The sequence below is a fragment of the Bombina bombina genome, chromosome 6 (assembly GCF_027579735.1).
Source record: "Bombina bombina isolate aBomBom1 chromosome 6, aBomBom1.pri, whole genome shotgun sequence".
Lineage (NCBI taxonomy): Eukaryota > Metazoa > Chordata > Amphibia > Anura > Bombinatoridae > Bombina > Bombina bombina.
Window position 1 is genome coordinate 169,289,634 of NC_069504.1, and position 19,191 is coordinate 169,308,824.

General features: G+C 37.9%; 1 protein-coding gene across 2 annotated transcripts in view; it reads right to left on the reverse strand.

Annotated features, from left to right (window-relative positions):
- Nucleotides 1-19,191, reverse strand: part of PTPRZ1 (protein tyrosine phosphatase receptor type Z1) — a 380,311-nt gene that overhangs the window by 181,498 nt on the left and 179,622 nt on the right. The window lies entirely within an intron of this gene.

A 19,191-nucleotide genomic window follows, 5' to 3' on the forward strand; every position in this document is an offset into this window, starting at 1 on the left:
TACATCAGGCTAAAGGAAATTGTGTGACCATAGTGTCACTTAAAGAACACATTTTCTCCATCACTGACATGTACACAGAACTATTGTATGAAACACATACATGTATACTTTGCATATTAAAATCCCTCATATCACAAATCACAATGTGCACATGCATGTTATAGAGTTTGACATGAGAATGAGTATAGGCCCTAGCATGTATCAATGTACATAGTATGCCCACATGGATATATATATGATTGTACTAATACCTCTCATCATTTGACTCCTCCACAGAACCTCCTGCCACCAGGGTGCAAACGGCCATGCATCCACCGCAACCACCAGGCCAGAGGATGGCTCCACCACGACCAGCAGGCCAGAGGATGGCTCCACCACTACCACCAGGCCAGAGAATCCCTCAACAGTATGCTCCCAGGCATGAGTTGGGTTGGATTGCCTCTGTTGAGGACCCATATGTCATGCCCCCAAGATTTGAAGAGGAGCCCTGGCAGGAGCCCTGGCCGGAGGACTATTCTTTTGGTTATGAGGGGCAGCCAAGACAACCCCAAAGGGTAGATGTCTTTTCCCTCCCTCCCAAAATCAGGCCAGTCAGGACATTTACCACCAGGACATACAAACTGGTCAGGCTGAGTGGTCGCACACCAGTCGTCAATGGGACTACCAGTCCACCCTGAGAGCTCCGCCATCCGCTTCCCTTGGAAGAGCTCCAGCATATGAAGAGGAGCATATAGCTGTGGTAGTTCCTCCTGAGGCACCAGCTTTTGTAGTTCCACCTGAGGCACCAGCTGGGGTTGTTCATCCTGAGGCACCAGCTGTCAGTGTTCATCATGAGGCACCAGCTGGGGTTGTTGATCCTGAGGCACCAGCTGGGGTTGTTGATCCTGAGGCACCAGCTGTCATTGTTCATCATGAGGCACCAGCTGGGGTTGTTGATCCTGAGGCACTAGCTGGGGTTGTTCATCCTGAGGCACCAGCTGGGGTTGTTCATCCTGAGGCACCAGCTGTCATTGTTCCAGATGCAACAGCAGCTAGAGGTGAACCTGCGCCTATAATCCCTGCTGGTGAACAGCCTTTAGATCCTCTGACTTCTGCCCTGGGCGACGAATACATTGCCCTCCAGAGGAGGCAAACATCAGCCTGTGAGAGGCTCACATCAACCTGCGAGAGAATGCAGAGAGACCAACGCAGGTTTTACAGGAGCCAACAGACTTTACTACAGCGTTCCATTGAGCTGCAACGGGACATGGCAGCATATTTTAGTGGTATAGTCCAGAACCAATCTCAGATTCTGAGAGTTATTTCGGACATGCAGATGCAGAGTGACAGATGGCGGGAACAAAACTATCTGTTTGGTGTGTTGGTGGAGCATTTCACACACCAGCAGGACACTGCCTCCAGCCTCTAATCTGTGGCCAGCACTCCTGCAGAATCCTCTGAATCCACACAACCCAGGAGTGGCAGGAGACCCACTCCAGGCCCCTCAGCCCCCTCATCTAAGAAGCCTAAAAAAAAAAAAAATATTGTTATATTTCATCCTAAATCTTGTCCTCTGTTATTTACCATATAATTGTCATCCACATCCATGTGAGGGGTGTTTTAGTACACTAATATTTTTGAAAAATATAATAAGGCCTGTGTGGAAATGGCCCAAAAAAGGTAATATCATCATGTTTATGACATATTCATGTTCTCTAAACCACATCACATATTTGCGTATGAAGGGTACATATAGTTATATTCACTTTTAAGATGTAAATCAAGGTTTCACACATCCAATAGAAATTGACACATGTGCAGGGATAGGCACGAGCCAAGGCTGTGGCGGACATTTTCTAAGGTAAAGACCTTTAGTGAAGGACACCTTGCCTATCCCTGCACATGGGTATATATATCTAAATAATAATGTATTTACGGAAGGTGTGAACATAAGGTATAAACATCAATTTTCATTCCTCGAAATGATAGTCAATAAATTATAGTGACCAAAACATGAATTGAACTAATGATATATTTTCAGTAATTAGGGTGGTTAAGGGAATGGGGGTGGAATGTAGTAGTTTCACTTACATGCAGTGGAAATCCGCAGTATGTAATTCGATGACCAGCTGCAGCAGGGGCAGCACCATCACCATGGACCTCAGCAGCAACTATAGAATCAGCATGTGTAGACGGAACAACAGGGGATTGTAGGGCTTCAAGCACCCCTTGTGCCCCATGTTGACCCCTTGTGCCCCATGTTGACCCCTTGTGCCCCATGTTTGCCCCATGTTGACCCCTTGTGCCCCATGTTGACCCCTTGTGCCCCATGTTGACCCCTTGTGCCCCATGTTGACCCATTGTGCCCTATGTTGACCCCTTGTGCCCCATGTTTGCCCCATGTTGACCCCTCTTACCCCATGTTGACCCCTTGTGCCCCATTTTGACCCCTTGTGCCCCATGTTGACCCCATGTTTGCCCCATGTTGACCCCTTGTGCCCCCTGTTGAACCCTTGTGCCCCATGTTGACCCCTTGTGCCCCATGTTGACCCCTTGTGCCCCATGTTGACCCCTTGTGCCCCATGATGCACCCCTTTGTGATTGGTTTGACAAACTTGCAGGGGCAGGAATAATAAATGCTTTGAAGAGGTTAACTATTTGTGATCAAGCTGCTGATATGTATGTTGTTAAGCATGCACTTGTTAGGCCTTCAGAGAGTTACGTTGGTTTCTAAATCAGTGCAAGGGTTGCTGCGCCTTCAATTTGTGGCGAGATGAGAATGGAGTAGATTTTCTGAAATCTGTGCGCGTAAGTACTTACGCCGTATATTGGATACCAAACTGCGCATGTTTTGTATGTCAGTCTATGGGCCAAAAAACGACGGGCGAAGGCAGAAATATACGCGCGTAACTTCTAAGTTACGCCGTATATAGGATACCAAACCCGCGCAAATATTGGCGTCGCCGGCTTTTGCGGGCGACGATTTATATCGGATCGAGGACTTGATGTGTTTTGTTGATTATGCAAATCCACTATATTTACTGGTCCTTTAAATGAGTATCAGACAAATAAGACTAGGAACGCCTGCTTTACATGCAAAAACATAGAAAAAAAATTGCAGTGTGAAACATGAAAACTTGTTAAATATATTTCATTAGAATAAATAATTTACGTTATAATTTATGATTTGTTCCTACACAACTTTTTATTCTGAACGTAAATAGATGTTTGGAATGTGGAAATTTAAACATGTTACATTTTAAATAAAATAGTACAATTTTTGTTCAGCAAAATTAGTTGGTATAGCTTTTGCCATTTGTATGTTTACATTTGCTTATACACAGAATAAATACTAGGGTATAAGAGGGGCATTAAAAATAGATACAATTTATAATTATTTTATGTGAGTATAAATTGGTATCAATCATCAAATAGCTCCCAGTAGTGTTTTACATCTCAAGAATCTACCTATATATGCTTTTCAACAAAAGATACCAAGAGGACAACGCAAATTAGATAATAGAAGTAAATTGGAAAGTTGTTTAAAATTGCATAATCTATCTCAATCATAAAAGTTTAATTTTGCCTTTACTGTCCCTTTAAAGGGACAGTCTACTTCAGAGTTTTTATTGTTTAAAAAGTTAGATAAACCATTTATTGCCCATTCCCCAGTTCTGCATAACCAACACGGTTATATTAATATACTTTTTACCTCTGTCATGACCTTGTATCTAAACCTATGCAGACTGCCCCCTTATATCAGTTATTTTGACAGACTTGCATTTTAGCCAATCAGTGCTGACTCATAAATAACTCCACAGGTGTGAGCACAATGTTGTCTATATAGTACACATGAACTAGTGCTGCCTAGCTGTGAAAAACTAAAAAACCACTGAGATAGAAGGCGGCCTTTAAAGGGACAGTCTAGTCAAAATTAAACTTTCATGATTCAGAAAGGGCATGTAATTTTAAACAACTTTCCAATTTACTTCTATTATCTAATTTGCTCAATTATTTAGATATACTTTGTTGAAGAAATAGCAATGCACATGTGTGAGCCAATCACACAAGGCTTCTATGTGCAGCAACCAATCAGCAGCTACTGAGCATATTTAGATATGCTTTTCAGCAAGTGATGTCAAGAGAATGAAGCAAATTAGATAATAGAAGTAAATTAGAAAGTTGTTTAAAATTACATGCTCTTTCTAAATCACGAAAGAAAAAATTTGGGTTTCATGTCCCTTTAAGGGCTTAGAAAATTAGCATATGAGCCTACCAAGGTTTAGCTTTTAACAAAGAAAACCAAGAGAAGAAAGCAAATGTGATGATAAAAGTAAATTTGAAGGTTATTAAAAATTATGCCCTATCAAAATCATGATTCATTTTGACTAGACTGTCCCTTTAAACAAACTATGACCTTCACACTAAACACACAATCCTATTTTGCTGCCTATTCTACAGTACTTGAAAGGTGTTCAAGCTCATTGTTAAAATCAGCTTCAGAGCAGCAATGCACTACGGGGACCTAGCTGTAAACAACTGGTGAGCCAATAACTAACCCTATGTAGGTATGCTTTTCAACAAAGCATACAAAGAGAATGAAGCACATCTGATAACCAAATTATATTTCTTTGTCTAGCTCTGTTTTTCTCTTTTTTTTTTCTCTTCCATTTATCAGCATTTTTTTTCTCTCTGTAGAAAAATGTACTTGATTTTGATTGCTATTTTAAAAGCTAGTGCTTTGGAAAGTTTACAACAAAAGAAATGTTTTTTTGGTACAGGATTTCAAGTTATTATAATTAACTCAGTGACTCCCAAACTTTAGAATGCAAGATGAAAGCTTTTTAAGCTCCTGAGGCAACACTTGACATATTCTATAATGACTTACTTACTATTCACATCACAACTCACATGTTAAGTTTGGTTCTATCTGCCCTAAAGCCTGCTGTATCTATTACAAAAAAAAATAAGTAAATGTATTTAAACTAATTGCAGAAATATGCATTACATATATTTTTTAACAGTAGTATCAAAAAACATAAAAATGTATACTTCATCATATGTGAAAGTCAAGTCAAAATTAAAATGAATGGCAACTTTCAAAAATGAGTGCCCGGTTTTTAAAAATACTATTAAAAACAGAGGCACTTTCATTCATGAAAGTTTACATTTCACCGGTTTTGTTAAAATACTTACTTTTTCTTCTTGAAGCCAGAGAACCGATTCCCCCTCCTGCCATTTGTCACTTCATACGTCAGCATTGACAAATCCGGCTTCCTCCAATCCCTCCAATCCCTGGGGGGAAGGAGTAATTGGAGGATGCCAGATTCGTCATTGCTGATGTATGAAGTGACGAGCAGTAGGAGGGGGAATTGCTTCTCCGTCTTCAAGAAGAAATAAGTATTTTAACAAAACCGGTGAAATGTAAACTTTCATGAATGAAAGTGCCCCTGTTTTTAATAGTATTTTTAAAAACCTGGCACTCATTCTTGAAAATTGACATTCACTTTAAACTTTCATGATTAATAGAAACAGGCCAGAATCCCTAGTCATTTTGTGGAACAGAAACATGTGATATAGTCTTTATACATCCTGACTTTTCAGTTGTACTATTTTAGGGGGAACATAAACGAACAGTCTAGTAAAAATTAAACTTTCTTGATATAGATAGGGCATGGAAGTTCAACACACTTTTCAAATTACTTTTATCCACAAATTTGCTTTATTCTCTTGCCAAACCTTGGTAGGCTCATACAGTGCCTTCCACTAATATTGGAATCCTCTGTAAATATGAGCAAAGAAGGCTGTGAAAATTTGTCTTTATTATTTAACCTTTGGATCTTTTGTTCAAAATATACACAAAAATACTCTGTGCTCATGGATATCAAACTACTGCAAACACAACAAAGGTTGATCCAAAAATAAAATAAAAATCTTTTTTAAATATATGTGTTGCCCAATTATTGGCACTCTTTTAGTCAATATTTTGTGTTACCTCCCTTTGCCAAGATAACATCTCTGCGTCTTCTCCTATAATGCCTGGAGAATACATGGCAAAGGATCTGAGACCATTCCTCCATACAGAATCTCTCCAGATCCTTCAAATGTTGTGGTCCATGCTGGTGGACTCTCCTCTTCATTTCACCCCACAGGTTTTCTATGGGGTTCAAGTCAGGGGACTTGGATTGCCATGGCAGGACCTTGATTTTCTGGTAGGTAAACCAGTTGTGTGTTGATTTTGATTTATGTTTTGGATCACTGTCCTGCTGCAAGATCCAACCACGGCCCATTTTAAGATTTCTGTCAGAGGCAGTCAGGTTTATATTTAATATCTGTTGATATGTGATAGAGGTTATGATGCCATGTATCCTAACACAATGTCCCAATTTAACCTTGCGCATGAGGTACTTTTCCATATGGCCACCTCTCTCTGTGCGCCAAACCCACCTCTGATGTTAATTGCCAAAAAGCTCTATTTTGGTTTCATCTGATCATAGAACCCGATCAGGGATCAAGCTATTTTTCAGAAAAAAAAACAAGGAAACATTCAACCCCCTCAAACTACTCGCCCCACCCCCCAAAAAATAAAACAAAAAATAGCCTAAAACCCCCCCGGAAAAGGGCATTTGGTTGGGCATTGCCCTTAAATTAAAAAAAAAACTAATCTAAACAAAAACAACAACACCCAAAACACAAAAAACAAACCTGACTCTAAACTCCAAGATGTTACTCACCGAAGATGATGGCGGTGGCGCTCCATCCCAGAGTTGGTCCTTCTTCATCCCGGTGGAGGTCCATCTTCTTATACTCATCCAGGCGGCAGTGGTGGTGGTGATCTTCACCTTCAGAGGGTCAACACGGAGGTCCTCTTCATGTGGTCACCAGCCGCACACTGAATTTTGAATGCGAGCTAAACCTTTTATTTAGGGATACCCTTGCATTCCTATTGGGTGATTTGCATGTTCACATTTAAATCAGCCAATAGAAAATGCTTTCATTCTATAAGCTGATTTGAATTTGAACATGCAAATCAGCCAATAGGAATGCAAGGGTATCCCTATATAAAAGGGGTACCTTGCATTCAAAATTCTGTGTTCAAGATCTGAAGATGGATAAAGACTGCTGCCATTGCCGGAAGGAAGATAAGAAGATGGACCATCACTGGGATAAGATGGTGCACCGCCACCATCATCTTCGGTGAATACCATCTTGAGATTTAGAGTTAAGGGTTTGGTTTTGTGGGTGTTTTTTTAAGATTAGGTTTTTATTTTATTTTAATCTGGGTCAGTCTAATGCCCATTACAGGGAACTTTTTAGACAAGTATTTTTTTAGGTAGTTTTTTTTTTTTGGGGGGGGGGGGGGTGGGTGGTAAATGTTAGAGGGTTGTAGTTTTTTTTTCAGAAAAGGGCTTGATCACTTTAGTGCAATGTCCTACAAAAGACCCTTTTAATTTGTAGTTTAGTTTTAGAATAGGTTATCTTTTATTCTTTTTTTTTATTTTTTAGTAATTTTTTTGTTATTATTTTATAATGTTATTTGTTTATCTTTTTAAGTAGTGTAATTTTATTTTTGGTAATGGTCTTTTTTTAACAGTACAATTAGTTTTTTTTATAATAATGGTATATTTATTTTAAGTTTTTATTTTTTTAAAGGTAGTTTTTTTTTTGTAAAGCTAGGGTTAGTCTATTTTGGGTTAACTTAGGGGGTTTAGATGTTAGTGGGTTAGTTTACATTGGGGGGCTGGTGGTTTATGGGTTAATATTATACTGCAGACTTTGCAATGTGGGATGCTGGTGGTTTAGGAGTTAATAGTGTAGTGGAGACTTTGTGATGTGGGGGTGCTGGCGGTTTAGGGGTTAATAGTGTAGTGCAGACTTTGCAATGTGGGGGGGCCTGCTGGATTAGGGGTAATAAGTATAGAAGCTTACTTTGCGGTGGGGTGTGTGGCGGTTTAGGAGTTAATAGTGTAAAGGGTAGTTTGCAATGTAGGGGGGTGGTGGTTTTGGGGTTCATAGTGCAATTTAGTGCAACTATTTCATCTGGACAAACTCTATTCGCATAAAAAGTTTGAGCGGTAAATTCGATTGCTTGTAACAAATAAAATTCATGGCAATTTTAACAACACTCCACTTGTAATATGGATTTGAGTGTAAAGAACACTGTGATCTATCTCGCAAAAGCGTTTACTAAAGTGCTCCACTTGTAATCTGGCCAATTGTATTTATAAGGTATTTTTTTCATTACATATTGAAAGGAATCCTTATGTTATTCTTTACAAGCTTTTTCATATGAATCGGAAATTTGATAGCTTGATCCAATAATTCCATTATATATATATATATATATATATATATATATATATATATATATATATATTTATATATATATATATACATATATATCACTTAAACACTGTTGAGTTCTTTTTGCATTATGGAACTGTCACAGGAATCCAAATTTATAAAATAAAAATTAATATGCTCATTCACAGACAGAAGAATGTTTTTATTGGAGATTGTTCCATGATGCATGTCTGCTTGGTTCTCTACAAAAGGCAATGTAACGGAGCCTTTATACAAAGCAACAGAAATATGTCTTCTATAAATATGTTAATCACAAAGCACTCCAAATAGGTATGTAAATCTCCTTTTTATGCAGCTGCATATCAAAACAAAGGTAACCTACGTTTTTGTCTTGCAAGGACATAATTTCCAAAACCTATGAATATATTCAACATAGAAAACCTATGAATATACAGTATCAATGTTTTGTAATGAAGCATAAAATAATACTTCCTATTCCATAGCCAAGAACTGAAAAAATTTATTTTAGTTTATTAAAAATATACTACTGGTGAAGGCCAAAAGATTGGGAATACAGGGGTGCAGGTTAAATATATGTCTTCTTAAAGGGACATTATACACTAGATGTTTATTTGCATAAATGTATTGTAGATGGTCCATTTATAAAGCCCATACAGGTTTATTTTTATTTAAAAATGGATAGTTTTGCTTATTTTTAAATAACATTGCTCTGATTTTCAGACTCCTTAACAAGCCCCAAAGTTTTAGGAGAATACCGACGTATACCTACTCCAGCTTGCTTCTGTTTGGGTAGTGTCTTTTCATATGCAAAGGAAGGTGGATGGGAGTGTCTGCTATTTCCCACTTGCAGTAACCTTTTAAAACAGAGCTAAACTGGAAGCTTCTAAGTAAGTTTTTAAACGGTTTTATACTGGATATTTATATCAGTATTTGTGAATTTTATTCTTTATAGTAGTGTCTATTACATGCAGTTATATGAAAATTGGTGTTTACTGTCCCTTTAACCAGGCAGAGCTAACATTCACCTAGATTACGAGTTATGTGCGCTATAGGGAAATTAACGAATGCAACAAAAGTTGCGTTATATAACCCTCTATAGCGCAGCCATTACAAGTTTTCAAACGGCTTGTGCGTGCGATATGGCTGCGTTGAGCTCCATACCGCACACAATCCAAGTGCTGTTTTGACATGCTCATGCACGCTTCTCCCATAGACATCAATGGGGAGAGCGGGTCAGAAAAAAGCCTAACACCTGCGATCGCGGAATGAATCGCAGATGTATTGATGAATTGATGTCTATGGGGAAAAAAAAATAACGTTTAAACCTAACCCCCAAACATAAACCCCGAGTCTAAACACCCCTAATCTGCCGCCCCCAACATCGCTGCCACCTACATAATGTTATTAACCCCTAATCTTCCACTCCCGATATCGCCTCCACCTAAATAAAGCTATTAACCCCTTATCTGCCACTCCCAATATCGCCGCCACTATACTAAAGTTATAAACCCCTATTCCCCTGCACCCCAGCATTGCCCACACTATAATAAATCTATTAACCCTTATTCTGCCAGTCGCCGACATCACTGCCACTAAATAAAGTTATTAACCCCTAAACCTCTGGCCTCCCACAACACTGCCACTAAATAAACCTATTAACCCCTAAACCGCCAGCCCCCCACATCGCAACAACCTAAATTAAACTATATATTAACCCCTAAAACTAACCCTAACGTAACCCTAACCCTAACCGTAACCCTTAACCTAAACCTAACACCCCCTAACTTTAACATAATTAAAATAGAGCTCAATTAAACTTACAATTATTAACTAAATAATTCCTATTTAAAACTAAATACCTGTGAAATAAAACCTAAGCTAGCTACAATATAACTAATAGTTATATTGTAGCTTGCTGGAGTTTTAGTTTTATTTCACAGGTAAGTTTGTATTTATTTTAACTAGGTAGACTATTAGTAAATATTGGTAGTTTATTGTAGGCTAGGGTTTTTTTTTATTTTGGGGGGCTTTTTTATTTTGATAGGGCTATTAGATTAGGTGTAATTCTTTTTTATTTTGGATAATTTCGTTTGTTATTTTTTCGTAATTTAGTATTTTTTATTTTTTGTAATTAGATAGTTTGTAATTTTTAGAGTAGAGTTAGGATTTTTTAATGTGTATTTTAGTTTAATTTAATTGGTAGTTAGTTTAATTTTAGCTTAATTATTATAATAGTTTGTTAGTTTAACCCTTTAATGACCACAGCACTTTTCCATTTTCTGTCCGTTTGGGACCAACGCTATTTTTACATTTTTGTGGTGTTTGTGTTTAGCTGTAATTTTCCTCTTACTCATTTACTGTACCCACACATATTATATACCGTTTTTCTCGCCATTAAATAGACTTTCTTAAGATATCATTATTTTCATCATATCGTATAATTTACTATAAAAAATTTATAAAATTTGAGGAAAAAATTGAAAAAAACACAATTTTTCTAACTTTGACCCCCAAAATCTGTTACACATACCAAAAACACCAATGCTAAATAGTTTCTAAATTTTGTCCTGAGTTTAGAAATACCCAATGTTTACATGTTCTTTGCTTTTTTTGCAAGTTATAGGGCCATAAATACAAGTAGCACTTTGCTATTTCCAAACCACTTTTTTTCAAAATTAGCGCTAGCTACATTGGGAAACTGATATCTTTCAGGAATCCCTGAATATCCATTGACATTTATATATTTTTTTTTTAGAAGACATCCCAAAGTATTGATCTAGGCCCATTTTGGTACATTTCATGCCACCATTTCACTGCCAAATGAGATCAAATAAAAAAAAATGTTCACTTTTTCACAATTTTGTTCACAAACTTTAGGTTTCTCACTGAAATTATTTGCAAACAACTTGTGCAATTGTGGCACAAATGGTTGTAAATGCTTCTCTGGGATCCCCTTTGTTCATAAATAGCAGACATATATGGCTTTGGTATTTTTTTTTTGGTAATTAGAAGGCAGCTAAATGCCACTGCGCACCACACGTGTATTATGCCCAGCAGTGGAGGGGTTAATTTGGGAGCATGTAGGGAGCTTCTAGGGTTAATTTTAGCTTTAGTTTAGTGTAGTAGACAACCCCAAGAATTGATCTAGGCCCATCTTGGTATATTTAATGCCACCATTTCACCGCCAAATGCGATCAAATAAAAAAAAATCGTTCACTTTTTCACAATTTTAGGTTTCTCACTGAAATTATTTACAAACAACTTGTGCAATTATGACACAAATGGTTGTAAAAGCTTCTCTGGGATCCCCTTTGTTCATAAATAGCAGACATATATGGCTTTGGCATTGCTTTTTGGTAATTAGAAGGCCACAAAATGCCACTGCGCAGAACACGTGTATTATGCCCAGCAGTGAAGGGGTTAATTAGGGAGCTTGTAGGGAGCTTGTAGGGTTAAGTTTAGCTTTAGTGTAGTGTAGTAGACAACCCAAAGTATTGATCTAGGCCCATTTTGGTATATTCCATGCCACCATTTCCCTGCCAAATGCGATCAAATAAAATAAAATCGTTCACTTTTTCACAAACTTTAGTTTTCTCACTGAAATTATTTACAAACAGCTTGTGCAATTATGGCACAAATGGTTGTAAATGCTTCTATGGGATCCCCTTTGTTCATAAATAGCAGACATATATGGCTTTGGCGTTGCTTTTTGGTAATTAGAAGGCCAAAAAATGCCGCTGCGCATCACACGTCTATTATGCCCAGCAGTGAAGGGGTTAATTAGGTAGCTTGTAGGGAGCTTGCAGGGTTAATTTTAGCTTTAGTGTAGAGATCAGCCTCCCACCTGACACATCAGACCCCCTGATCCCTCCCAAACAGTGCTCTTCCCTCTCCCACCCCACAATTGTCCCCGCCATCTTAAGTACTGGCAGAAAGTCTGCCAGTACTAAAATAAAAGGTATTTTTTAAAAAAATTATATTTTTTCAGCATATTTACATATGCTGATGTGTAGGATTCCCCCTTAGCCCCCAACCTCCCTGATTCCCCCCCCCCAACAGCTCTCTAACCCTCCCCCTCTGCCTTACTGGGAGCCATCTTGGGTACTGGCAGCTGTCTGCCAGTACCCAGTTTCTGCAAAAAAATGCTTTTTCATTATTTTTTCTTTTTTTTTCTGTAGTGTAGCTTCCCCCCCAAAGAACAACCCCCCTCCACCTCCCAGATCACTTCGATTTTTAAAAAAAAAAATACTTTTACCCAACTTTTATTTTTAATTGTTTTCTGTAGTGTAGCCGTTCCCACCCGCATCCACCCCGTGCACGCGCCCGCCCCCACCCTCCCGTGCACATGCGCGCATCCGTGAGCGTCCCCCGGCGATCCCGCCCCCGATCCCACCCCCCTCGACGTCATATGGCCCATCGATGGCCGCCCACCCGCCTCCCACTTAAGCTCCCACCCACCAACGATACCGGCCATCGATGTCCGGTGCAGAGTACTGAGTGGCTCTCTCTGCATCGGATGGCCAAGGGGGGTTATTGCAGGATGCCTCGATATCGAGGCATCACTGCAATAACCGGAAAGCGGCTGGAAGCGATTAGGATCACTTCCAGCTGCTTTCCAGACCAAGGACGTACGCCATACGTCCTCGGTCATTAACCATATTTTTTTTTAGGATGTATGGCGTACGTCCTTGGTCATTAAGGGGTTAAACTTAGTTTTTTTAATTTGACAGGTAAAGTTTAATTTAAGATAGGGAAATTGTAATTTTAATCTAAAGTTAGGGGGGCGTTAGGTTTAGGGGTTACTAGTTTAAATTAGTTTATTGTGATGTGGGGGGTTTTTGGTTTAGGGGTTAATAGTTTAATTTAGTATATTTCATTGTGGGGGGCTTGCGGTTTAGGGGTTAATAGGTTTATTATAGTGGCGGCGGTGTAGGGCTTAATAACTTTAGTATAGTGGGGGCGATGTGGGCGGATGGCAGATTAGGGGTTAATAATATTTAAATAGTGTTTGCGATGCGGGAGGGCCTCAGTTTAGGGGTTAATAGGTAGTTTATGGGTGTTAGTGTACTTTGTGACAGTTTAGTTATGAGTTTTATGTAACAGATTTGTAGCGTAAAACTCATAACTACTGCTTTTAGATCTTGCCGGTATAGGCTGCAACGCAAGCTTTTTAGCCTCACGGATAAACTCGGAATGGCAGCGCTATGGAAGTCCCATGAAAAACCATAATTTTTACATGTGCGGGACTGACGTTGCGTTACAGGCTAAAAGGCTTGCAGTGCAGCTATACCGACAAGACTTGTAACGGCTGCGGTGCTGTTTTAACGCTGAAATAACAATTTTTTCAGCGTTAAAACCCGAACGCACAACTCGTAATCTAGGTGAAATATTATACAGTGATGTGTTGCAGTCCTTCCTGAAAGCTTAGGGGTTAATGCTAATCATATGCTTAGAATGTGAAAACTCACCTTTAAATTAGTATTTGAATTTTAGTAATGAAACAAGGTGAAAATATGACCTACAGATTAATGTATCATTTAGTGATGTTATTGCCATTTTAACTCTGCTGACTACATACATGAGTGTCTTTGGTGGCCAAAATGGTTTAATCTCTCCCCCCTAAAAACTTTTGCAACTTGCTGATTGCTTTCTGGCCATGGGCAGTAAAAATGCCCATAACACAACCTTCTTAAAACCTATAGGGGGATTTAACTACTAATTTGGATGTCGAACCTCTATATAATCGTGTGGTTGTAGTTTCTTAACCCATGCAACACCTCATTGTTAGGAGAAGCATCTTAATCTGCTCTTTTAAATGACTGTTTATTTGATATTGTATAATCAGTGTGAAAATATTAGTTAAACCATTATACAACAACTTTTCAATGATAAAATGGGACAGTGCTAAATCTGTGCCTTTTTTTTTAGAAATGTTAAATCCATTAAAGGGACATAAAAGTGTAAAAAGAATATGTTCTCAATTGTTATTTTATTCTTGTTTGGTATAATCAAATATAATAATACAAAAGTTTTGGTAGAAAAGGTTGTTGCAGGATATGCACTTTTTACAAAAACATTCTGTCTGATGCTTTGTAATCAAGAAATATTGATTGTGTATTGAGGTCAAGTGCTTATAAATATACAACTTTAAAGGGACAGTCTACTCCAAAATGTTATTGTTTAAAAAGATAATCCCATTAATACCCATTCCCCAGTTTTGCACAACCAACATGGTTATAGTAATATATTTTTTACCTCTGTCATTACCTTGTATCTAAGCTTCGTCTGACAGCCCCCTTATCACATGGCTATTTATTTATTATCATTTGACTTGCATTTTAGCCAATTAATGCTGGTTCATACACAACTTCACGGGAGAGAGCACAATGTTATCTATATTGCTCATATGAACTATATCAATTTTGGTATAGATTGTCCTTTTTAAGTGGACAACTGGAAGGTCTTGATGTATAAAGACTATGGGGCTGATTTGTCAAAGTCTGGCGGACATGATACGCTGTAGTGTATCATGTCCACCAGACATTGCTGAATGCCGACAGCATACGCTGTCGGCATTTAACATTGCACAAGCAGTTCTAGTAAACTGCTTGTGCAATGCCGCCCCTTGCAGATTTGTGGCGAACCGGCCGCTAGCAGGGGGTGTCAATCAACTCGATCGAATGTCTTAAGACTACTACTTCATAAGTGCTGTTTCCGGCGAGCCTGAAGACTTGCGCAGAAACAGGGGCATCAGGGGCCATTCGGCCCTTAATAAACCGGACCCTATATCTTATCTAGAGGGGCCCTGGACTGTTTCTATGTTATCTACTCAAGCCTGTTTCTATGTTGCATACTCTTTCTTTTTTCAAATAAAGCTACCTGAGCCTTTGATAGCAGCATTAACAGTGGGGGATTCTCTGCTATGTTATTTAACAGTGGGGAGTGAATATTTGCTACTGGTACAGCTAAGCACAATGTTTGCTCCATGATGAATGGTTTAGAATAATGTATATGCCTATCTTGAGCACTTGCTCTGCTTTAGGGGAACTCTTGAACTATAGCTCAAAGAAAACTATATACACCACCTTAATCACCATTTTTTTAAAAATTATATTGTCATGAAAGCCTGGGGTAGAAAAAACCATAGCAGAAATGTAAATATATTTCATGAAAAGCATATCCAGTAAGTGAGGTAATCATGGTAAAGGGATTACAAGGGAGTGACCAATCTTAACAAAGAAGTAAGGACATTCATTTAAATGATAGTTAATTTATCATAATGTTGCTATATATTTTATTAGGGGAAAATAGTGATATCTTGTCAAAGGTGGCCTTAACATGAGAGGACTATTACTGCAATTTGTTCCTCATTATTTGGTATAGATATATACATATGATATATATATATATATAATATTTATTTTTTTACAATTTTGTGTTTTCCAAGGGATGGGCATCATAAGTTTTTTACAAGAATAATACATTTGACTTTGTATAGCTACACTGTATAAAGGAATACCCAAATGTAATATCGCAAATTCTAGTTGTCTTATAGTGCAGTAATACTTCTTAACACATTTGTAAAAGCATCACACGCAGCGCAGGGCTCCATTTATAAAGTTTCAGAAGCAGTTTGAAAGCTGGCGTTTCAGGCTCATGCGAGTGAGTATGAAACACTAGTTAAGTAGCTGCGGTATTAAGATTGATCAGGTTGATTGACAGCAGGGGGTGCGGATGCACAAGCAATGTTTGTACAATGATAACTATAGGCAGCAGATGTTGCCCTCTCGCTGTGATACCAGACAGACTAAGTTCCGGATGTGAACCTTCTCTGTATGGTGATAAATGGGGTCCATAGCGTAAAAATCACATTTCCACAAAGCCAATACTTAGTTTCCAGCAACACCAAACTGATTGGCACATACACTTGGGAATTTATTGTTTTGTTACTATTATATAAAATCATTGAAAATGCTTTATATTTTCAATTGCATAATCCAAGTAATAAAACACCATTATTGCATTATTTTTATTAGGAAACAGGTCTGCTAATTGTATATTGGCATTTGTTACATTACCCCAAAGTAGCAATCTTGCTGATTACAAATGAATCACCCTGATTATTTTTGCTATTGCTGACTGCATTTTCCTACAATTTGCTTAATTAATAGATCACCATTGTTAATAAATTGCATTTTCTCTTATAATTCCTACTGGCTTTATCGCATGTTATTTATACTCTGGGGAATACGCAAAAGAGCTTGTTAACACTTTTATCCAAAATGCTATAAAATATTTATGTTCCCTATCTCCAAACCCATTACTCCTATGCTGTGGGAAGTATTATTAGGACAATAAGATACTGTACAGTTAAACCATTATACATTTCATTTACCTTTCATAGATAAAGGGGAACATTGCTTCACTAGTGTTTCTTCTTACTGAGACAAAATTAAACCTGTAAATTCTCTGTTGCTGTAGAAAGTGTCTATGGGGTCGATTTACGAAGCAGCAGATGCTGCTTCCAACCCACTCCGCTTCAGTTCCGCCTGAAGCGGAAGTTAAGAAGCAGTGGTCCTAAGACCTTTGAGGTGGCGGACAGCAATCAGCCCGAACTGCTGGTGCAATGATAAATGTCGAGAGAGTATGCTGTCGGCATTTATCGATGTGCGGCGGACATGATACACTACATCGTATCATGTCTGTCCGCACAATAGTAAATTGACCCCATGACTCTTTCTTAATAGGTATGAAGTATGTTTTATATTTGCATTGCCACAAGTCCTGATTATTTGCACTGCTCTACTCAATGAAAGCACAAACCTCTAGGTTTTAATTAATATAACAGAAGAATTGCTCCTGTCTCTATTCCTAGTATGATCTTCTTTCTCACTTGAACCAGTGTTAGGCATGAAGTCAGGGGCGTATTTAGGTTTTGTGCTGCCCTAGGCACTCAAAATTCTGTCATTAGTAATTGGTTGATTTAGCCACCCGTCCCTGAGTTCAGTAGAGTGACCCTAGGGACTCAAAATTCTGCTGCCCCTTAAAAATCTGCTGCCCTAGGCACCGGCCTTGTTGGCCTATGCCTTAATATGCCCCTGCATGAAGTAGTTAAACAAACAGATCACAGGCCAACGTTTAGTGATACATTTAGTTCTATATTTTCATTAGTATGCAGTATAATTAGCAGAATAATTTGTTATTTTTTTTGTAGTGGCAACAATTTGAGGGCTGTGGATATAATGCCAAATGCACCCTTAAGCAAACAGATTTTCTCAGTCTGTACTACCAAATGCAGACAGAACTAAACCAAAATTAGAAAAATAAAATTGGTTTTCATTAAAATGTAGTTGAAGGTCTAAAACCTTTTCAGAATAAAAACATTAAAAAATAAACATTAAAAAATAAAGGTAAAAGCTGTAAATTTTAAATGAAACTCACAGGGGGTTGTGTATGTTTTTGTACAACTAATATAAACGTATCCCCTGCTCGCTGGCTAATTTGTATACTTAAAAAAAAAAAAGAGTTGGTTTAAAGGGGTATGAAACCCAAATGTGTTCTTGATTCAGAGAGAGCATGCAATTTTAAGCAACTTTCTAATTTTCTTTATTCTCTTGGTATCTTTATTTGAAAAGGCATTAAGATAGTCTTATTTTCCAGCCCATTATTTGAATAGTACCCTGGGTAGCACTTGCTGATTGGTAGCTACATTTAGCCACGAATCAACAAGTGCTACCCAGGTGCTAAACCGAAAATGGGCTGGCTCCTAAGCTTACATTCCTGCTTTTTAAATAAAGATACCAACAGAACAAAGAAAAAATGATAATTGGAGTAAATTAGAAAGTTGCTTAAAATTGCATGCTCTATCTGAGTCATGAAAGAAAAAAAATTGGGTTTCATATCCCTTTAAGCAGCACAGGAACAGCCACAGAGAAAATGTTTAGATTACAATGTGCCTCTTTTAAAATAGAGAGCTTGTTTGTAACCATTAGCTGGATAATAAGATAGACTTAGTTACTTATTCATTATGGGGCTGATGGTCAAAGGGTCTCTAGGTCGGCCGAGAAATGTTGATTTCTGTTTTGTCAGTCTTGCAAAGCTCTCTCTGGGTGAAATGTTCTAAAAAAGTGGTCCGACTGTCGCTGTACAGATGACTGGCAATGTGCCTTTCATAGAAAAGTATAGGGCTTGCTCTATGTAAATATTCCGAGCACATGGAAAGTCTAATCCTAATTTGTATTGTTTAAAAAGATAGATAACACCTTTACTACCTATTTCCCCAGCTTTGCACAACCAACATTGTTATATTAACATAATTTATAACCTTTAAACCTCTAAACTTCTGCCTAAACCACATTTTTTCTTCCATTATTCAGATAGAGCTTGCAATTTTAAGCAACTTTCCAATTTAATCCTATTATCAATTTTTCTTCTTTCTCTTGCTATCTTTATTGAAAAAGCAGGAATGTAAGCTTAGGAGCCGGCCCATTTTTGGTTCAGAACGTGGGTTACACTTGCTTATTGGTAGCTAAATGTAGTCACCGATAAGCAAGCGCTATCCAGGGTTCTGAATCTATAATGGGCCAGCTCCTAAGCTTTACATTCCTGCTTTTTTTAAATAAAGATAGCAAGAGAAAGAAGAAAAAATGATAATAGGATAAAATTAAAAAGTTGCTTAAAATTGCATGCTCTATCTGAATCATTAAAGAAAAAAAATTGGCTTTAGTATCCCTTTTAGGGTGTCATTTTGGTTTTTCATGTCTCACCCAGTATAGTTTTTAGAATTTTGCCCAAAGTGATAATGTAAACTGCAGTACTAACATATAAACGCTAGAAATAACATATAATTGTTTCCACAGCATTTTTAATCCATTGAAAATATTGTAA